This window comes from Pan paniscus, chromosome 9 (genome assembly GCF_029289425.2).
Source record: "Pan paniscus chromosome 9, NHGRI_mPanPan1-v2.0_pri, whole genome shotgun sequence".
In the NCBI taxonomy this organism is placed as follows: domain Eukaryota; kingdom Metazoa; phylum Chordata; class Mammalia; order Primates; family Hominidae; genus Pan; species Pan paniscus.
Window position 1 is genome coordinate 51,368,188 of NC_073258.2, and position 21,431 is coordinate 51,389,618.

The window sequence follows — 21,431 nt, forward strand, 5'->3', positions numbered from 1 at the left end:
ATTCATGTTGTTGCAAATTTTTTTCATGTGTCTTTACCACCTGTTCTGGTACCATATCCATCTGTGTTCAATTTTTTTTGTACTGAAAAGTATATATATATATATATGTATATATATATATATATATCTCCAATTCCCTGTGATACCGAGGAAAGACAGCATACACACACACACACACACACACACACACACACGTATATGTATATATATACATATGCATATACAGCTACTGAGTGACAAGTGGTATGGTATAATATCACCTGTCACTCAGTAGCTATCATATATATATATATATAAAACAAGGAATTGTTTCCAGGAACCCCAAAGATACTGAAATCTGAGGACGCTCAGCTCAAGTCCCTTATGTAAAATGGCATAGTTATATTGTTTCTCTGACTTTTGGCTAAGATGAAGTTTAGTATCTGTTCTTATCAGTTTAAAGTGGCATAGTATTTGCATATAGCCTATGCATCCTCTGGTATACATTAAGTAATCTCTAGATTACTTATACTACTTAATACAACACACATGCTATGTAAATAGTTGTTATACTATACTTTTTATTTGTATTATTTTTTATTATTGTATTGTTATATTTTAATGTTTGTTATTTCCAAATGTTTTTAATTCATGGTTGGTTGAATCTGTGAATGCAAAATCCACGGATATGGAGGGCCGAATGTACACACACACACACACACACACATTCATAATTTTCAAAGTCCACAGTAAGTATCAAGCAGTGTGTGTTTACCTGCATGTGTAGGTGAATTAACTCTGTTCCTGAGGCGGTTTTATTTCCCTCCAATGGATTCTACTTTATTTCTTAATGTCAAGAAATGGCTTATCTCTATCTGAGTACCTGTACTTCCTTTCTCTGTCTCTCTCTGCTGTCTCTGTCTCTGTGTCTGTCTCTCTCTATCTTAGTGTTTGTGTGGGTGAGAGATCACCATTCTGCCTGCACCACTCAAAATGCAGCTCTCCTAACTAAAAGATTGTATTATTCACGGAGGTCTCAAACGAAAATGTTTCTCCCATTGGACAGAAATGAGAATGCCCTGGCACTTCTCATATAACACCACTTAATATATTCTTTCAATTGCAACAGTTTAGAATTATTATTGATGAATAATTCTAATACCATTTAGTGTCCAATACCATATTAGGGAAACATGATAATTTACCACATCCTCTCTGTATTCTTGTTCATTTATTTTTCATTCTGTCGTACTCTGTACCTTTTTATAGGCCACTTCAATTTGTTTTTTACTAGAGCTGGAAACATGTTACTTCTCCTATGAACCAGCGAAGTTTTTATGTGCTTATTATGGATTCAACATACCCCTCTTCTCAATTCACAACAAATGGCTCCTCTCTATCTGAGATAGAGCAAGTTGAAGTCCTACTCCTCCAGTACTGTACTTTACAATGTGAAGGCTTGGGACAGATTCTCCTCCACAGCCCCCAGAGAGAACCTATCCCACTGACACCTTAATTTTATACTTCTAGCATCTATAACTGTGAGACAACAAATTTTTGTTGTTTTCAGCCACTAAGTTTGAGGTGATTTGTTCTGGCAGTCCTAGGAAACTAATACAATGCCTCTATTAAAACAATTCATCTTGTTTACTCCAGTGTTTTTTTTTTTTTTTGGCATATCTGTTTCAGACTGGACTATGTACTCATCAAGAGAAATGACCTTATCTGTCATATACTTCACTCTGTGGTATTTATGTAAGGGATATAAAATGTAAGACATGATATGCTATGTAAGATATGATACCTGCCTTAAAATCCAGTGTTTATTCATCAAATTGTTACTGAGTGCCTGATGTAATTATGTAACAGCCACTCCTCAGGATACTGGTCATACAACGGTGAGCACAGAGATGATGGTCTCCTCTCTCGTGGAGCAAACAGTCTGGAAAATGGTGGGGTGGGGGGACATTAAAAACACAAACAAAAAGAAAATAATTGCACAAAAATAATTGTCAAGCAGGAGAAAAACATCTGTATGTAAAGAAGAGGAAGCAGCGATCATTCTTGGCCATGAGATGATCTGGAAAGGCTTCTAAAAGGGGCAGTAGATTTTAATAAACAGCACATACAGAGAGACTATTTCCTTGTGAAGAAGAGAATGGGGAAGGACCCCTGGGTCATTAGTAGTTCATTTGCCTGGAGCATAGAGAAATAGAGTAAGTAGAGTAATCATGGCAATAGTTTTTTGGGTGTTTTTAAAATGCTTACTAAGTATCAGCCTTACATTATCTCATTTACCTTCACATTTTTTTGACGTAGGCTGTTGTCATCCCAATTTACAGATAAGGTTGTTGAGTTTTCCTTAACCATAGCTTTATACTTATTATTATACCATACCACCTGTCACTCAGATTTATTCCTAGGGATAACTATAATTTGAAATGAGATCTCTGACTCCACAGGCTCTGTTTTTTTTTTCATTCTACAATAGAGAATTATTCCCTAAAATGCAGAGTCAGAAAGATAGGTTGCAGGCAGATTTTAGAATACTTCTATTACTAATCAAAGACTATAAAAATATACTTTACAGTAAACAAAGGGGAAAATCAAATGTCTGCAAAGTAGTAACATGATATACGTGCTAAAACATTGAAATAGGAAAAAATATTGGGGGAAGTAGGATTCCTTAGCACTTACTGAAGGAAAGATCCAGATAAGAAATGTAAATGTACCAGGCTTGGTGGCTCACACCTGTAATCCCTGCACTTTGGGAGGCCACAGCTGGTAGATCACTTGAGGCCAGGAATTTGACACCAGCAGGGCCAACATGGTGAAATCCCATCTGTATTAAAAATATAAAAATTAGCCAGGCCTAGTTGCATGCACCTGTAATCCCAGCTACTCAGGAGGCTGAGGCAGGAGAATCATTTGAACCCGGGAGGTGGAGGTTGCAGTGAGCCGAGATTGTGCCACTGCACTTCAGCCTGGTCGACAAAGTAAGACTCTGTCTCAAAAACACACACACACACAAAAACAAAACAAGTTATGTAAATCCATAGTCAGAATGACTTAGTGTGAACAAGAAGCATCTCAGTTGTCTGCTAAAAATTCCTGCTTCTTCGCAATGAGAATATTCAAAAATCTCTCTTCAAGGTGGTGGATAAATTACCTCAATTTGATCATTACACAATGCACCCATTTAAACACATATCAAAACATCAGGTTGTACCCTATAAGTATGCACAATTATTATGTGTCAATTATATTTTTGTTTAAATTCTACTTCCAGTCACCACCCCAGAGGACTGCTGACGTGAGGAGGTTTTAGACAATATTCTGTTCTGGCCTAGCCAAGGGATTAGGGAGGCAATGTAAGCCAAACTTCCTTTTTCACAGCAAGCTCTTGGACTGCAGGGATCAAATTTCATTCATCTTTTTATTCCCTTTTCCCCTAGGTCCCAGACCCTTGCTCACAATAAGCATGTGGATGACTTGAATTGAATTGTAAGAGTGAAAGACTCTTGTGAAAGAAGAATCATTAAGACTGTGTGAATTCAAAAAGAGAACGAATTCAAGAGAACATGCTTTGTAAGTCTGGGAAAGAGAACGTGCAGGGTACAAGGGCGGTAACATGTGACCAAGAAGAGAAGAGTAAAATGAACTCACTAGCCAATTACATTCGAGTGATCTGCTACTTAGAATGCATGATTGAACTCCTAGGTGGTCTTATAGCCACTGCGTACTTTTCCTCTGCCAGACTTCGAAAGCACTTTGAAGACAGGGTGTCATCTAAAGGTTGGTGATTTGTATTGAGTTCCCCCACCATAGAACTGGCAGGCACCATTCTCTCTGATAAATATCATAGGAAGAAATCAGAGAATTGTATTTTCCTTTGAAATAGTTGGAAGATATATAGAGAAGCCTAATGTGGTTTTCTCAGTTGGAAATTTGCCAGGACATAGGGATGTGAATGCCCCTCTTCTCAAAAGACATGCTGTAGATGCCAATAGATCTGAGCAGCAGGATGGAATGTATCAAAATAAATGGCAGGATTATCCAGTGCTGGAGCCCTTATTTAAGAAGCCCATATTAATTGAACTGAATATAGTTGGCATTCCAACAAATACATGCTGAAAGAAAAATAGCAAAAACAACTTAGGGGATATGTTCTCTCAAGTGGTTGATAATTTGTTTCCTAACCTTCTGTCACTGAACCTGGCTGGATATGGAAAGGTCCATTCTACTTTCATTCTACTTCAGCTACTCAGATCTTAGTTGTACCCTAGAACTTTTCATGATGGATAATTGTACCCTTCTATACTTTTCATTTAAACCATGTCACTCACCAATAATCACCTACATTTTCAGCTAATTGTCTCTAGTGCCTTGGCTCCAAACATTCTTTAACCCCACTGTATTTACACTTTTCCTCATTCCTTTATACCCCTAAAATTTGCAGTCCCCTTCTTACTTAGCTAATATTTTACAATCTCTCCCACAAACACCCTCAAATAGCCTTGCATCTCTCTTCTTCATTGTGTTACTTTTGTAAAATCCAGACCCTATTTAAATACAATGTTCCATGTATTCTGTGCCTGAACCTATGCAGCTGATGTAGCTGAAGCAAAGCAGGGGTATTGGCTGGCCTCACTTTAAATTCTTCATCCTTAATTGGAAATGTATCTTCATACTCCATGGTAATTCTACTTTATATATTTTTACACCTATTACTTTTCCTGAACTTCCAATACTGCCTCGCTTCTCTTCGTTTTGGTTTATGAACCTGGCTTCCTATTTCACTGGGGAAATAAAAGTAATCAGTAATAACTCTCACGTCTTTTCACCACCACATCGACCAGCCCATCCTATCTGTACATGTTTATTGTCTCTTCCTTCCTTTCTTACTTGAGCTGTACATGCTCCTATCTGATCACACCTATGCACAGGGTCTCTTTCTCTTTCACTTCAGCAATTAGACTCTTCCTGAAAAAATAATTTTCTGTCTCAACTTGATTATTCCCACAATAGTGCAAACATGTTGTAATATCTTTTTTCTTTAAAATAACCCATTTTCTTTAAAATAATTTCCAACTATCAACTGATTCCTCTGTTTCTCTCTATATAAAATTCCTTAAAAGAGATTTCTTACGTTGCTTCTCTCCCTTTTCTCTCTTCCCATTCTCATTTGAATCTACTTCAAAAGGTTTACCATACTAAGAAAACAAGCTCTTCTCAAGATTACCTATGGTTTCCATAGTGCTAAATTCAGTGATAAATTTAGTCTTTGTCTTAATCAGCCTCTCGGTATCTTTGATTCAGCGGGTAATTCTCTCCTTCTTGAAATACTTTCTTCACTTGACTTCTGGGAGCTACTCTCAGTTTTCCTATTCACTTTAGATGTTTCCCTAAGCTCTGTTTACTCATTTATCTTATCCCTCCACTGGAGTTCACTAGGGTTCAGTCCTTAGATCCTTTCTCTACCAGCATTCACTCACAAGGTGATATCACATAGCCTTTGAATAGTATCTGAATATTGATGATGGTCAAATGTTATTTCCCTTGAACTCGAGACTCTATTCAACTCCTACTAGACATCCTTACCTGCACAATTAATAGACACATCAAATTTAATATATCCTAAGTTGGACTCTTGATGTCCTGCTCCTCCAAACCTGGTCCTCTTGCACATTTTCTATCTCATTAAATGTCTATTTCTTCCCATTGCCTAAGCAATTCAGAGTCACTCTCGAAGTGACTTTTCTCATTTCCCCATGCATATTTGATCCATCAGTCGTGTTAATTATGCCTTTTAAATGTGTCAAGAATCTAATTATTCCTCTTCCACTGCTAACTTTTCTTGAAATGACCATCAGCTGTCTCTTGGATAAATACGATGCTTTACTTTTGGTATTTCTGATTCAGCATTTGCTTCCTTATTATCCGTTCTGAACATAGCATCTGGGTTAGAGGTCTTGTCACCTCTGTGTCCCAAAGTCTACAGTGATTCCCACCACCCTCCTTATCAAGGCTAACAAGGCCCTGCATGATCTGGTCCCCACTTCTTTTCAGACCTAATTTCTTCTACTTTTTTCAGGCTTCACTCATTAGCCACACTGTCCTCCTTGGTGTGCTTCCACTCTTAGCACATTCCCAGCAAAGGCCTTTTGTTCTGATTGTCCCTCTTCTTGGAGCTCTCTTCCTTAAATATCTGCAAAATATCTGCTTATCTTTTTCCATCACATCCTTCAGGCCTTTCCTCAAATGCCAATTTCTCAGGGAGGTTTTCCCTGGCAACCGTATCTAAGATTACGCTTTCCTACCCCAGCACTATCTAACCCCATCCCTGCACATTTCTCTTCCTATTTACAGCCATCTAACCTACTACATATGTGACATATCTATGTATTGACTGTTTTCCCCTCTAGAATATATGTACAATGAGGGCATGGATTTTGTTCACTGTTTCATTTCCAGCACCGTAAAGAGAACCTGATATATAGAAGACCCTATATAAGTAACAATTGAATAGTTAAAGGCAGGCAACTCTAGGGTTTCTTCCCCAGACCTCTGTACCAGAAATTGAAATAGGAAATAGAAGATATTGAGGATACTAGGTATTGTCTACCTGTGTTATTGACCAGAAGCAGCAACATATAATTTTTCTTTACAAGGACTAAGCTAATCAATAACGAAGCAATGTCACTGAAAATCACACTCATGGAATGAATTTTAATAAAAATATATTTTTGGATGCTTTTTGTTATATTTGAGAGAATGAATTGAGAATTTTTGTTTTTTTAAGTCAGGTGGACTCCTAATAACTTTTAAAGGCTAAGTTAAAAAGGTCTCATTTTCTCTAAAGCATTTCTGACTTACCATTCAGTCAGTCACTCTTTCCTCAGTATATTTTATGTATATCTTAACTCTAGCTCTTATCACATTATTTCATAGTTTGCTGTATTGGGTTAATTCCACAACTAGGCTTTGTGTCCCCAGGAGCTACAGCTGCTTCTGTCACATAGTAGGTTCTCATAAATCTTTGTTGAATAGCTTATGTAGACTCAGATGCCACAAGATTGGCAATAATTCACTGTTATTACAAAAAGAATTAATATAAAACATCACCTTGTTTGTAGACATATTAAAGAAGAAGGGAACCATGAAACACAATCTTAAGGAATTACAATGTGTCCTCTAAGTTTTGGATTGAATTGCCCTACCTAAATCTTAACAAACAAAAGCACATTGATACTTTATTTTTCTTCTTCTTATGTTTTGTATTACCCTGACTTAGTCACCAGATGTCACTATGAGACTGTTGTCCAGGTCACTCTTTCTCTAAACAAGAAGGAAACAAAGACCTCACATGAGGCATGGAGCAAAACCTATGTCCTTGCGGAAACACCTTATAAATGTTAAGACTAGTAGCTTTAGGTTTTTATTTTAGAGTGGATTTTGGCATGGCTTAACGTGTAAGAAAGAGCACTGGACTGGGAATCGAGAATCCTGTATTTTAGCCCCAATTCTGTCATTTTAAAATATTTGACCACCTGGTAGATTTCTTTACCTTTCTGGGCTGTGAAAGATATCCTCATCTGAAAATAAGGGTGGCAAAAGAACCTCACAATCTTCAAGCTCTAACATCCAGTGATTCTATTCCCTTCTTTTGCTAATTTCTTGGAAAGTAGCCAGAGGTCTTTACTACCAGGGATGATTTGGAAAGTCAGCATAAGTGAGAATAATGAGTACCTATTGCATACTCTATTTTATTCTAAACACAGTCTCTGCTAGGCTTTGACCTACCATGAAGTGGGGAAACCTTTATGGTCACTCTCACTTCTACACAGTCTCTGTATATTGGTGGTACACATTGTGTGAAATACCTTTTCCATCTAGAGATTGCTTCTTTTTTTATTATAAAAACATTACACAAAATTTGTTTAAGGTGTCATGTAAATATACTTTTAGTGACTGTCATTTTTGGGGTTTCACTCTCAGAGGAAAATGAATTATTTATATTAGGTATTTCTGAATACCTAATCTGAATATGCTTGCTTTTTTTAAAAACCAGTTCTCTGCAATGTTCACCCATCCACCTACCTAAAATATGCACCACTTAATCTTTTATTCATGCTGCTCCACAGCGTCCCGTAATCATAACCCACTTGTGGTAGACTCAGACACTGTTGTTGTATGAATGCCTCATTTATCTCTTTCTGTGCATATTTATGTTTCAGTTAGCTATTTTCATTGCATGTAGTTCCTTCCATAATGTGGGTTCTTGTATTCGCAGCCATTTTCTTTGTCATTATTTTACTCAGAGTTGAACCACAGGGTAAATATTTTTGAGAACAGTCTGAATTATATGGAGCCTTTAACACTTAGAGGCACTATCCTAATACCCAAATTATTATATAGAACAAGTTGACACGTGCTTTTATAGAATTATCTAATCCTGAAACATATCTTGAGTATTTACTAAGTGCTCCACACTGTTGATGTTCTGGGATTGAAACAACAGATAACACAGTGTGGCACAGAGAGAGCAGGAACAAGCATTTACACAGCAAAGTGTTGACCGTTACAGTGGAGTTGTGTGCAACACACTGTGGGAGGCTAGAGGAAGGCAGCCAGGCTTCACAGAGGATGGTATAGACTTACCCTTGAGCTGACCTTCAAAAATAGTCAGGAGGGTTTGCATGGGAGGGTTGGGAGTCTATTCCAGGCAGAGGGGGCAGCAGAGGCAAAGAAAAAGAGGTTTCAGACTACATATTAAACTGGAGAAGTGCATATGGTCTGTACTTACTGCTTAGCAACAGAGTAGAATGATTTGCTGGGAGGTGAGACTGAATTAATATTAATCTATTGATTTCTCTTTGAAATTTACAAAATTTTCTCCTCTTCCCTTCCTTCTTTATGTATTTTGGTTCTACTGGAGTCAGTTCAGGTGTCTCTTAGGAAATTGTTCTTTATGATCTCTGTGAGTTGACATTAAAATATACATTATGTATGTTCTGTGACACATTGTTTCTCTTATATGTTAGTTGTTTAACACCTATATGGGCTCTTGCCTCAGCTAAACAGTGAGTTCTCAAAGGTCACATTCATGATTAGCAGCCACACTGAATTATTATTACATGGAAGAATGGAAGGCAGGAATGAAGAAAGGAATGGTGGGAGGGAGGAAAGAAGGTAGGAAGGAAAAAGAAACAAGGGGCGGAATAAGCGCTTGTAGTGGAAGATGGAATTAATGTTTTTCAAGAGTATCTTAGTTTCTAAGATGCTCAAATACAATGAGAAATATATTTGAGCATCCTGAATTGTGTGAAAGTTTTAAAATAATATTTGTCAATGTTCAGGAGAAAAATTCTTCTGAGCATGTGAAACAAGAGGAAGACCGAAGGTAGATATGCATAGAACACTATCCACAGTTACTGAGTATGTTTAGTAGGGTAGAAATTGAGAAAAACTGCCTTATGGAGAGCTCAGCTCCAAAATGACTGGCATGAGATTTAAACTCAGCATGTATAGGTTACACAAAATAATATCACATTCCAATCATAGATATCATAGACCCTAAAAGGGCAATAGTGCAAGGTCTTTCATTGCACTGTCTTGATATTTCTAAGTCAAACTGCTTTTTGTTTCAAGGAAACAAAACCTCTTGAGGAAGAAACTTCTGAGATGGCAGCTGCCAGAGATATACAAGCTGCCCAAGTGAGGGGTTAGGAAAAGCTGAAGCCAGGCAGACATGACTGTGGGTCCAGGCTCTACCTCTTGGTAGCTATGTGACCATCAGCAAGGTGCTGTGTTTCTTCTACCCAAGCTTCAGTTTCCTTGCTTATTAAATACAATGAGTTTTTTTTTTCTTTCTGACAGAGGGGGCAGCAAAGACAAAAAATTGATTACAGGAAAGGGAGTATCTGAAAAACTCGGCATTGTGCCTGACACGTAAACTGCTCGGAAAATAACAGCCATAATTATCGTTGACAAGTCTGGAGCAGGAAAACAAACAAGCATACAAAACACAAGATTAGACTGTAGGTTAAAAAATACAAGGTCTAGTTCTGGCTCTGTCATTTATTTGCTATGTAACCTCAGTCACATGTGTTTTTTCCCTCATCTATACAATTGGAGAATTCTACCTATTGTACCTACTTGACAGCATCATATGAGATTATATAGATATAGATATATACAGCACTATATGGTCTAAGGGATCATTTTTATTACAGGCTTGATTTGAAAAACGCAGAGTTCCACTACCTCAAGATGAAGCACCCGTGCCTTGTTCTGCCTGACAGCCTAGGACTGATGCTACTTGCAGAATTTTAGTGCTCAGCCCCTTCAGAGATTGCCCCAGCTACAGAGCGGCCATAAACAACCACACACCCTCCAGAGGGTTGCCTGGATAAAATGACCACTCCATATAGAAGGCCTGGCCAAATTGGCCCGAGTCTGGACAACAATGAAGGGCCCTGATAGCTTCAGAGCTCCCCATAGGGTTGGTGGAGGCTGCTATTGAGATTACTTTGCCCATCAACTTCTCCCTGCTGCTTCCTGCTTCCTTCCCCTTCCTTCAACAGATGTGGACTCCATGGACACTCCTTAATAAACATCTTGCAAGCTAAACTGCTTCTCAGAATCTGCTTCCCAGAGAACTAATCCCGTATAATCCCACTGATACATTTGGTTACATATGTACATATTGAATAAAGTTTATTTTACCTAGCAATTTGGGTAAAATATTAGCTCCTTGTTACAAATTTCCAAAGTGCACAGAGGGACTATTTTAATTGTGCTTGCAACTTTTATCTCACATTGTATGACTTTGAAAGTTGTTGAGAGCATATTTTATAAATAATCTCGCTTTGGGTGTTTTAGTAGTGTATGTGTAGCGCATAAATTAGGCAGCATTCTCATACAACACATATATCAGGTACTACAGGGACAGAGGAAGATCAGCATGTATCAACAAAAACCACACATTTTATGATTAACACAGAGGATGATATGGAAAGTTGATGTATACCCTCCCCTAATTTTTTCCCCGACTCTACAACTGTGCTGTGATGTTCCTGGCTTTGTGTGAGTTAACTTACTTGGGAGTACAAGAAAAGAAAAGAGGCTTTTCAGCGTAGGATTATTTGTTTATTTGTTTGTTTGTTTAAGAGATAATATCTCACTCTGTTGCCCGGGCTTGAGTGCAGTGACGCAATCATAGTTCACTGCAGCCTTGAACTCCTGGGCACAAGCAATCCAATTCTCCCATCTTGGCCTCCTGAGTAGCTGGAACTAAAGGCATGTGCCACCATGCCCATCATGTTGTTTTTCCTTGTTAAAACCACTGAAGCCATCTTCCTGGTACCCATGATGAGATCGCTTCTCTACCTGTCTTCTTGTTGCTTATTCTATCATCTCCGCACCTCCTGCTTTCCAAGAATTCACTGGCTACTAGATAGCCTTCTGCTATTTTCTAGTATCCTTATGTGCTCTCAAAATATGTGATACATAAGTAAAACACTGTTAACCATCACGAAAGGTTAGATTAACAGCTTCTTTCTTTTTTGTAGTTGCAATCTTTCCTCTCTCCTTCTACCATTTTTTATTTGTTTTTAATGAAAAGAGGCTTCTAAGCACTGATTTTCACTACCTCTTCAAGAGCCACAAAAATCAAAAGTACTAAGAGTAATACTTTTAACTTTAGGAGCCCAGGCTATCTTTCAAATAGATGACAAGCTTACAGTCAATAAAGAGGAATTTTAACCACATATCTCATGGATACAATGATGAAACTTGTCCCTTTTTACAGTCAGGAAGTAGAATCACCAGACCTCAAGTCAAAGTCCACATTTAAATCCCAAACACTCAGCTTCCTATGACGCATGCAGACATCCTTGCCCTTTGAACATACTACATCCCGTAATAGCTGTTTTGCAGTGAATGCACATTTCCTGGAGAATCGAGGTTGCCTCCTGGCCTTCCAATGTCCTGTGCTTCACTTCTATAATAGGTACATATTCATGGGCAAAGCTGTTGCGTTTGTGTTTTCACTGTTCAAGCTCAGGCAGGAACATAAGTTATCAGGATAGCATCCTAAAAGCATTTCTATTTCTTCCTGTTGGCAGTACATGCCAGAAAACTAAATTTTATGTTGTTTCATCTTATTTTTGGCAAGTTCATTCTGCATAAGATATATCTTAACAGTAGCCAAGCACAAGCAATCAAACTCAGACTTATTATTTTCTTAATCCCGTGTCACCCCTCGATATGGCCATTTTGGCTAGATTTACCCTGTGATTAAATGTCTACTTGTGTTCTGTTTATTGGTTATTGTCTCAGTACATCTGCAATTTTAAGATTCATTACATTATCTTTTGCTCATCTCTCCTATTCACCTGTCCGCAGTCTGTGTTTCACCTTTGCCCTCACCTCCTGTCATCAGCCTGTCTCCCAAAAGAGGCCCCACCATTGTTCTGTTGCAAAATTCTATTTGGTCAGCTGCCTCATTACCTCTATTCAGGTCTTTTTCCTCTCCCCATATGCTCCAGTTCTCTGTTACTGGATATGCTGGGTATAACTGGCACTCACTACTGAGTACAGGTACCCCTTATATGTGAGAGTCCTGGAGGCACCCAACCAATCTCACTATGGTCCTCAGTCAATGACTGAAATTGAGCTGCATTTCTTCATGGAGAAGTGGGAAAAATACCTCTTTCTCAATATTAGCATGGCTGTATTCCACACAAGCATAAGACATTTATGTTTGTGTCTCCATCATTTACAAAGTTTACAGTGAAGTAGCTCTTTTAGGTTATAACTTACACTGCTTACTTTCCCCACCACCTATTAGCAAAAGAATGAGCCCATGGGACATTTGAATAGGAGACCAATCTGAGTGAAACTTATCTACATGCAGATAGGTAACACCCAAAATGCTTCTTGGTAAAGCCAAATGCTGATGAACAGTGGGCCAAACTCATTAGTTTAGCTCTCTTCCCCCCTACCCAGCTTTAATGAGGTATAACTGACAAGTAAAACTTACATATATTTAAGATGTACAACATGATAATTTGATATATATACATGGTAAAATGGTGACCACAATCAAGTTAATTAACATATCCGTCACCTCACATAGTTACCATTTTTTCTTTGTGGTACAAACACTTAAGATCTACTCTCTTAGCAAATATAAAGTATACAATACAGTATTAATAACTACAGTCTCTATGTTGTCCATTACATCCCCAGAACTTATTCATCTAATAACTGAAAGTTTATACCATATGATCTTAGCTCTTTCTTTTATGGTAAGTCTCAGACTAGCCCTACTCCTGGGGGAGACTAGATGAAATTCCTGAGCAGAAAGTTGGAGTAGAGCAGGTAGATCTGAATAGAAAGTTAGCATGAAAGAAGTCATAGGGGCCTAAGAAGAAGGAGCATTGGGGAAGGGGACATGGTATGAGGACAGAAGCAGAATTATCATCAAGAGACTGCAAAGCACATATCAATCATAACTGCCAGGAAGCCATATGGATGCCAGAATAAGGCTCGTAGTCCTATTGTGGCTATTTACATAGGCATTTCTGCACATAACCTCTGTCAAGGGTACATGTTGGCTGTTCTCAGCACCATCGGACAGAACAAACCATTACCACTTGCCTCTCCATGTGTGAGGACCTCCCAGCAGAAATACTGCTTACCTGTGCCATGAGATTTGTTTAGTACCCCTGTGCTGTCTGGGTACCTTCCTCTAAGCTTCCCAGGAAATTCCTAAGGTCTGGAAACACAGGATAGTGTTCTTGACCAGTAGTGGTTTCAAAGAGAATTTTCATTCCACTTCCAGCCTCTGCATTTGGGTAGAACAAGACCACAATAAAATGAATTCCATTACACAAATATTACTTACAAATTCTGATCCTTCCTGAAGTGACTTGGAATATTGTATTTCTCTTTTGATTTGGAAAGAGTTGATATTTCTTCTCACCAACCTGCACTAAGTTCTGTTTGAACTGAGAATCTTTTACATTGGCTTTTTTTTTTTCCCCAAAATCTGAAGTAGTGTTTCTTTTGACCTTACCGTTACTGAAAGGAGAACAATATGGCTATAAAAGTAAGTGCAGCGTCTCTAAGAAATCCAAGTGTTTAGCAAATCAAATACAACATAAGGTACATTAAGGTTTTATTAAAATCTCATTTATTGTCAAGATTTGCTTCTTTCTGAAGAGTTCTAGTCTGCCTCTCAAGAATTAATCTGATGTTTTCCATTTGTTTTATAGTATGTTTTTTACCCTTTTCCTCACACAGGTCTCATACCTTTATGAAACTTTTCCCTTATGACTCTACTTCAGTGTCGTCTTCCCAGAGAACCCAACCAGTGACATCCTGAAAGCATATGCTGTGAGCTTTGTGTGAGCTGGGACTTAACGGCGGTTTTGTTCAGGGCTCTGTTTCCAGTGTCGTGCTCCGCAGACGACATAAAGCAGGCACTGGATAGGAATGTTGAATGTTAAATGAATGAACAGCATCCATGCTTATGGTCAACAAACCTAGTGGCCTCTGAGTGTCATGATAAAGAGCACTTGCTCTGGAATCTGACCATATGAGTTCAGTTTGGCTCAGTTGCTTCCCAGTTTGTAACATTGGATGAGTTCATTAACTTTTCTACTCTTTTATTTTTTCATGTGTAAAATCAGAACCATAGTTGTATCCACAAGATAGTTTTTCTTAAATTTGTATTGTTTTATCTTGTTTTTGAAGATTAAATGAATTGTGAAGCACTTAGGAGAACACTGAGCAGATAGATGTTCTCAATTAAAGTCAATGATACTACACAGTATGAATGTTTATGGTGGCAGAGTGCTCACTATCTGATTAGGTGATTCTTACTAGTTTTAGAAGTTTTCATTTCTAGAATGACTTTTCTGCCCTCTCCATCAATATACTTTATTATAGAAGTCTGTTCATTCTCTTTAAAACACTTAGTAGTCTCTGAAATAAACTTGTTTTACAAAATCTATACGGAGGGAACTTTTCCATCTTGTTTAGTGTTATATCCCCACTTCAAGAAGAATAGTTAACATGTAATAGTTGTTTAATAAATATTTATTTAAAGAATGCATTGAGTAAATTAAGTTTTATTTTTATGTTTTGGCAAATTTGACCTCATAATTGTATCTATCAGTTCTATCTCAGCTCTGTGGAGCAAAAGATAATGGCTTTAATGCCTTTTATTTTCTTTTTAGCTATTCACATTTTTATTTGTTATTTTTAAAAATTATTCTTAATTTTTTGGTGTACATAGTAGATGTATATATCCTTATGGGGTAATGTGATATTTTGATACTGGCTTTAATGCCTTTTCTATATGACAATTTATTGGACATTTGAAGAAACGATCTTTCCTTTATTTCTCTATTCTTTATGTTTTCCTTATGATTGCATGTGTGGTGGGTGGGGGTAGGTAATGGAAGATAATATGAATATAGAAGAAGACATAGAGAATTCCTAAGATGGGGCGGGCATGGTGGCCCACGCCTGTAATCCCAGCAATTTGGGAGGCTGAGGCAGGCAGATCACATGAGGCTAGGAATTCAAGACTAGCCTGGCCAACATGGCGGAAACCTGTCTTGACTAAAAATACAAAAATTAGCTGGGCATGGTGGCACACACCTTTAATCCCAGTTACCTGGGAGGCTGAGGCACAAGGATCACCTGAGCTGGGGAAGCAGAAGTTGCAGTGAGCTGAGACCACACCACTGCACTCCAGCCTGGGTGACAGAGTGAGACTCTTTAAAAGAGAGAGAGAGAGAGAGAGAGACAGAGAGAGAGAGAGAATTCCCAAGAGTGAATTTCCAGCTCCAAGAGCTTTAAAGTGTCATGTGAAGTCACTGAAGGAAGAAGACTTTGGAGAGTGGTGTTCAAGTAATAATATCCGGCCATTAGAATAGTCTCCTGAACCACAGAAAAATATATGCCAGAAGAGTATCTAATTCAAGAAAGAGGAAGATATCTAACCCAAAAAATGCAATCAGTTCTGCCATATGGAAGCAAATAGATGGCATCTGTATGGCAGACCTGGAGAGGACAGAGGGGCTCAGGGGGGAAGATGTACTAGTCATTTACCTATGGGTCCTTGGCTCCAGATCCATATTCCTGTACTCAACTTTGTGATGCTTAGGTTAGGACTGTACAAATTGTATTTCAGAGATCTATTTTTCAGCACTAGAGAAATATTAGGAGGTAAAAGAAGGGGAGCTGGGTCTTCCTATTTATTGCTATTTCTGTCAATATCAATCTACAGTGGCAATTCGTTTCCACATTTGGCAGCTGAATAAACACTATTGGGTAAAAATATACACCTGCTTTTTAAAGTCATTATTAGTTAAGTTCTCCCTATCCACCTGAATAGCACACTGTTCAAAGCTCATATGCCATTGCAAAAATAATTCTAAAATTTGTTTGGAACCACAAAAGCACCTGAATAGCCAAAGCAATTTTGATGAAGAAGAAAAAACATGAAATCACACTTCTTGATTTAGAATTATACTACAAAGCTATAGTGATCAAAACAGTATGGTATGGGCATAAAAACAGACACATAGACCAATGAAACATACTAGAGAGCCTGAATATAAACCCAAGCACAAACAGTTAACTAATTTTTCCCAAAGTCACAAGAAAAACAAAATGAGACAAGGATAGTTACTTCAATAAATGGTGTTAGGAAAATTAGATATCCACTCGTAAAAGGATAAAATTGAATCCTTATCTAACACTAAACATAAAAACTACTCAAAGTTGATTAAAGGCTTAAACATAAGACCTGAAACTATAAAATTCCTAGAAGAAAATATAGGAAAAAAAAACTCCATGACATTGGCCTTGCCAGTGATTTATTTGATATGGCACCAAGATCCCAGGCAATAAAAGCAAAAATAAGCAAGAGGGACATCAAACTAAAAAGTTTCTGTATAGTAAAGGAAACAGTCAACAAAAAAAGACAACCTATTGACTAGGAAAAAACATTTGCAAACTATGTATTTTATAATGGATTAATATCAGAAAATATAAGAAACTCATACAATGGCAAAAAACAAACATGCAAACAAACAAAACCAAACAAAAAAACACACCTGATTTAAAAGTGGGCAAATGACCTGAATAGACATTTTCCAAAAAAGGCATATAAATAACAGGTATATGAAAAAGCACTCAACATCACAAATCATCAGGGAAGTGCAAATCAGAACACAATGAGGTCACCTTACAGTTGTTAAGATAGTTATTATCAAAAAGATTAGTATTGGCGAGGATGTGGAGAAAAGGCAACCCTTGTATACTGCTGGTGGGAATGTAAATTGGTATAGTCACCATGAACAACAGTATGTATGTTCCTTAAAACATTGTAAGCAGACCTACCATAGGATCCATCTGGGCATATGACCAAACCTTATGAACTCAATATGTCAAAGAAATATCTGCACTCCCACATTCATTCCAGTATTATTCACAATAGCCAAGATATGGAAGCAACTAAAGTGTCCAATGACAATTAATGGACAAAGAAATTGTGGTATATATACATATAAATACACGCATACACACAAATGTTATTCAGCCTTCAAAGAAGGGTGATCTTGTTATTTATGACAACATGGATAAACCTGGAGGACATTATGCCAACTGAAATAAGCCAGACACAGAAAGAAAAATACTGCACCATCTCATGTACCTGTGGAATCTAAAAAATGAGTAAATAGAAGCAGGGTAAAGTGGCTACACCAGGGCCGAGGAGGTGGGGGAAATGGGAATATTCTGGTCAAAGACTGAATAAGTCTAGAAATCTAATGTACAGCATGATGGCTGAAGTTAATAATACTGTATTGTATACTGGAAATTTGCTGAGAGATTTCAGGTGCCCTAACAACACAACACACAAAAAGGCAACTATGTGAAGACATTAATATGTACATTACTTGACTCTAAAAATCATATATATATACACACGCACATATATATATATATATATATACACCATGACTGTATACAATTTTTATTAAAAAATAAAGTAGCAATATGTGGGGGAGAAAGGCTCATCTGCTACTAGACAAGCCTTCCTTACAAACATATAGGAAAATAAAACAAGAGCTTAGCATATTTAGAAACTTTATGTTCTGCATACATGTAAGTATATATGTATTTATTTATTTCCTTGTATTTTGATTCTAAATAATCTGAGTTGGCACCAAATTTGAGTGTTTAACTTCATAAAACATTTTATTTAAAAAAGAGTCCATATTGACACAAATTATTTAAAAAACAAATTAATGATGGAGAGTAGACAACTCTCCCCTGCAGAAGAATTCTAAATAATATATGTAGGTATTCCACCCTTAAAAAGGCAGAGAATAACTGTCATCTTAAGTGTGGACTGTTCATAGTGACATTTTCTCAGGGAGCACAGTATGGAAAGAGGTGGAAAAGATTAACTTTATAATAGAGAGTATGACAAACAGTATTTCAGTGAAGAGATTAAGGTAAATATAAACGGTTATTAGTCATCTTGATCATGTGTATCCTTGATATACTGTGATGAAAATGGCACTTCATGCCTTTGGTCATTCTTCCAAAATACCATAATTTTATTCTAATTATGATTTTTTTTTAAATCTGTAAAACCTCAGTTGAGGGATATTATACAAATACCCGACGAGTATACCTCCAAACAGTCAAGGTTATCAAAAATAAGAAAACAACAAGAAAAAAAAGTTTTATTTATTTATTTTAACTTTTATTTTTAAGTTCAGGGGTACAAGTGCAGCTTTGTTACACAAGAAAAATAACTTAAAAAACAAGGTCATCAAAAATAAGAAAAATCTGAAAAAATTGTCATAACCTAAAGGAGCCTAAGAAGACATAATGACTAAATATATGATATCCTAGATAAGATCCTGGTCATGGGGAACAGACAATGGGTAAAATCTAAGGATATCTCAATAAACTATGGAATAGAAAGTTTAATCAAAAATAAGCTGAAGTCCCCAAAAATGTTTTTAACAAGAATATTCTTACATTTGTATTTTTGTCCTTGTTACTGTTTACAATTCCCCTTTCCATGATCTTTTGTTAATTGATACATAATAATTGTACATGTTTATAGGGTGCATGTGCTATTTTGATACATACATAGCATGTGTAATGCTGAAATCAGGGTAATTAGAATATTCATACCTCAAACATTTATTACTTCTTAGTGTTGGGAACATTTAAAATCTTCTTTTCTAGCTATTTTTCAATATACAATAAATGATTGTTAACTGTAGTTATTTACGCTAGTGTGCTATCGAACACTAGAACTCATTTCTTCTGTTTTGTTTAAACAATCTCTCTTGTTTTCCCTTCTCTCTCTCTCTCTGTCTCTCTCTCTCTCTATATATATATGTGTGTGTGTATGTATATACATATATGTATATATGTGTATATATATGTATATATGTATATATGTGTATATATATGTATATATATGTATATATATATAACTCACATTTAAAGATAATTTGTTTATGCATTGGTAGACACTTAGGCTGATTCCACATCTTTGCTATTATGAATAGTGCTCGATCAACATCGGCATGCAGATTTCTCCTCGATATACTAATTTCCTTTTATTTGTATATATATACCCAGCAGTGAGATTACTGGATCACATGGTAGATTTATTTTAGTTTTCTGAGGAAACTCCATACCATTTTCCATAGTGACTGTACTAATTTACATTTCCACTGGTAGGATACTAGAGTTCCCCTTTCTCCACATCCTCATCAGCATTTGTTATTTTTTTCTCTTTTTGGTAATAGCCATTTTAACTGGGGTAAATGATATCTTATTGTGTGTTTCATTTGCATTTTCCTAATGATTAGTGAGGTTGAGTTTTTTTTTCATATGCCAGTTGGCTATATGTGTGTCTTCTTTTGAGAAATGTCTACTCAGATTATTTACTAATTTTGTAATTGGATTTTTTTTTGCATTTGAATATTAGAGTTCCTTATATATTTTTGTTATTAATCCCTTGTTGGATGGATCATTTGCAAGTATTTTCTTCCATTCTATAGGTTGTTTCTTCACTCTGTTGATTGTTTTTTTTTCTTGCACAGAAGCTTTTTAGCTTAATGTAATAGCATTTGTCTATTTGTCTATTTTTGTTTTTGTTGCCTGTGCTTTTGAAGTCTTTTCTAAAAAACTTTTGCCCAGATCAATGATATGAAGTGTTTCCCCAATATTTCCTTCTAGTAGTTTCAGAGTATCAGGTTTTCACTGAAGTCAAGTCTGTAATTCATCTTGATTTTATTTTTATATACAGTGAGACATAAGAGGTCTAGTTGATCATCTCAATAGATGCAAAAAAGCATTTGAAAAAATTCAACATCACTTCATGATAAAAACCCTCAACAAACTAGGTATAGAAGGAGCGTGCCTCAATACAGTAAAATCCACATATAGCAAACCAGTGGCTAGTATTATACCAAATGGGGAAAAGCTGAAAGATTTTTACCGAACAACTGGAACAAGACAAGAATGCCCACTCTAACCACTCTTATTCAACATACTACTGGAAGTCCTCGCCAGAACAATTAGTCAAGAGAAATAAATAATGGGCATCCAAATTGGAAAGGAGGAAGTCAGATTATCCCTTTTTGCAGATGACACAATACTTTTATATAGAAAATCCTAAAAGCCCCATCAAAAAAACTTTTAGAACTAATAAACAAATTCAGTAAAGTTGCAGGATACAAAATTAACATACAAAATTGGTAATATACCAACCACAAAGGAGCAGAAAAAGAAATTAAGGAATTCTATTTATAGAATCTACAAAATAATAGCTTCTATTTATTTATTATTCTAGGTATAAATATTTCTAGGTATATTTATACCTAGATATTTCTAGGTATATTTATTTCTAGGTATAAATATACCTAGAAATAAATTTAACTAAGGCGGTGAAAGACCTTTACATGAAAAACCATAAAACGCTGATGAAAGAAATTGAAGAGATCACAAAAAATGGAAGATATGTTGTGGATTGAAAAAAATAATATTGTGAAAATGACCATACTACCAAAATCGATCTACAGATTAAATGCAATTTCTATACAAATACCAATGATATTCTTCAAAGAAACGGGAAAAAAATCATAAAATGTAAATGGAACTAAGAAAGACACCAAATAACCAAAACAATTTTCAGGGGAAAAAAAAAGAAGTTCATGAATGCCTTTTGTATGATAGATGAGTATGTTTTCTTTCGTATTGACTTGCCACATGACTTGTCTTGACTAATGGAATTGAGAAGAGTTTGTGTGCATAATGTAGCTTAGCCCCACTAGAATCACCATTAAAACAGAGAATATATTTTAGGTCTCTGTGCCTCTATGTCTCTATGCCTT

General features: G+C 36.5%; 1 pseudogene; it reads left to right on the forward strand.

Annotated features, from left to right (window-relative positions):
• The first annotated feature begins 383 nt into the window (after positions 1–383).
• On the forward strand, positions 384–528 carry LOC117975164 (U2 spliceosomal RNA; annotated as a pseudogene).
• The last annotated feature ends 20,903 nt before the right edge of the window (positions 529–21,431 follow it).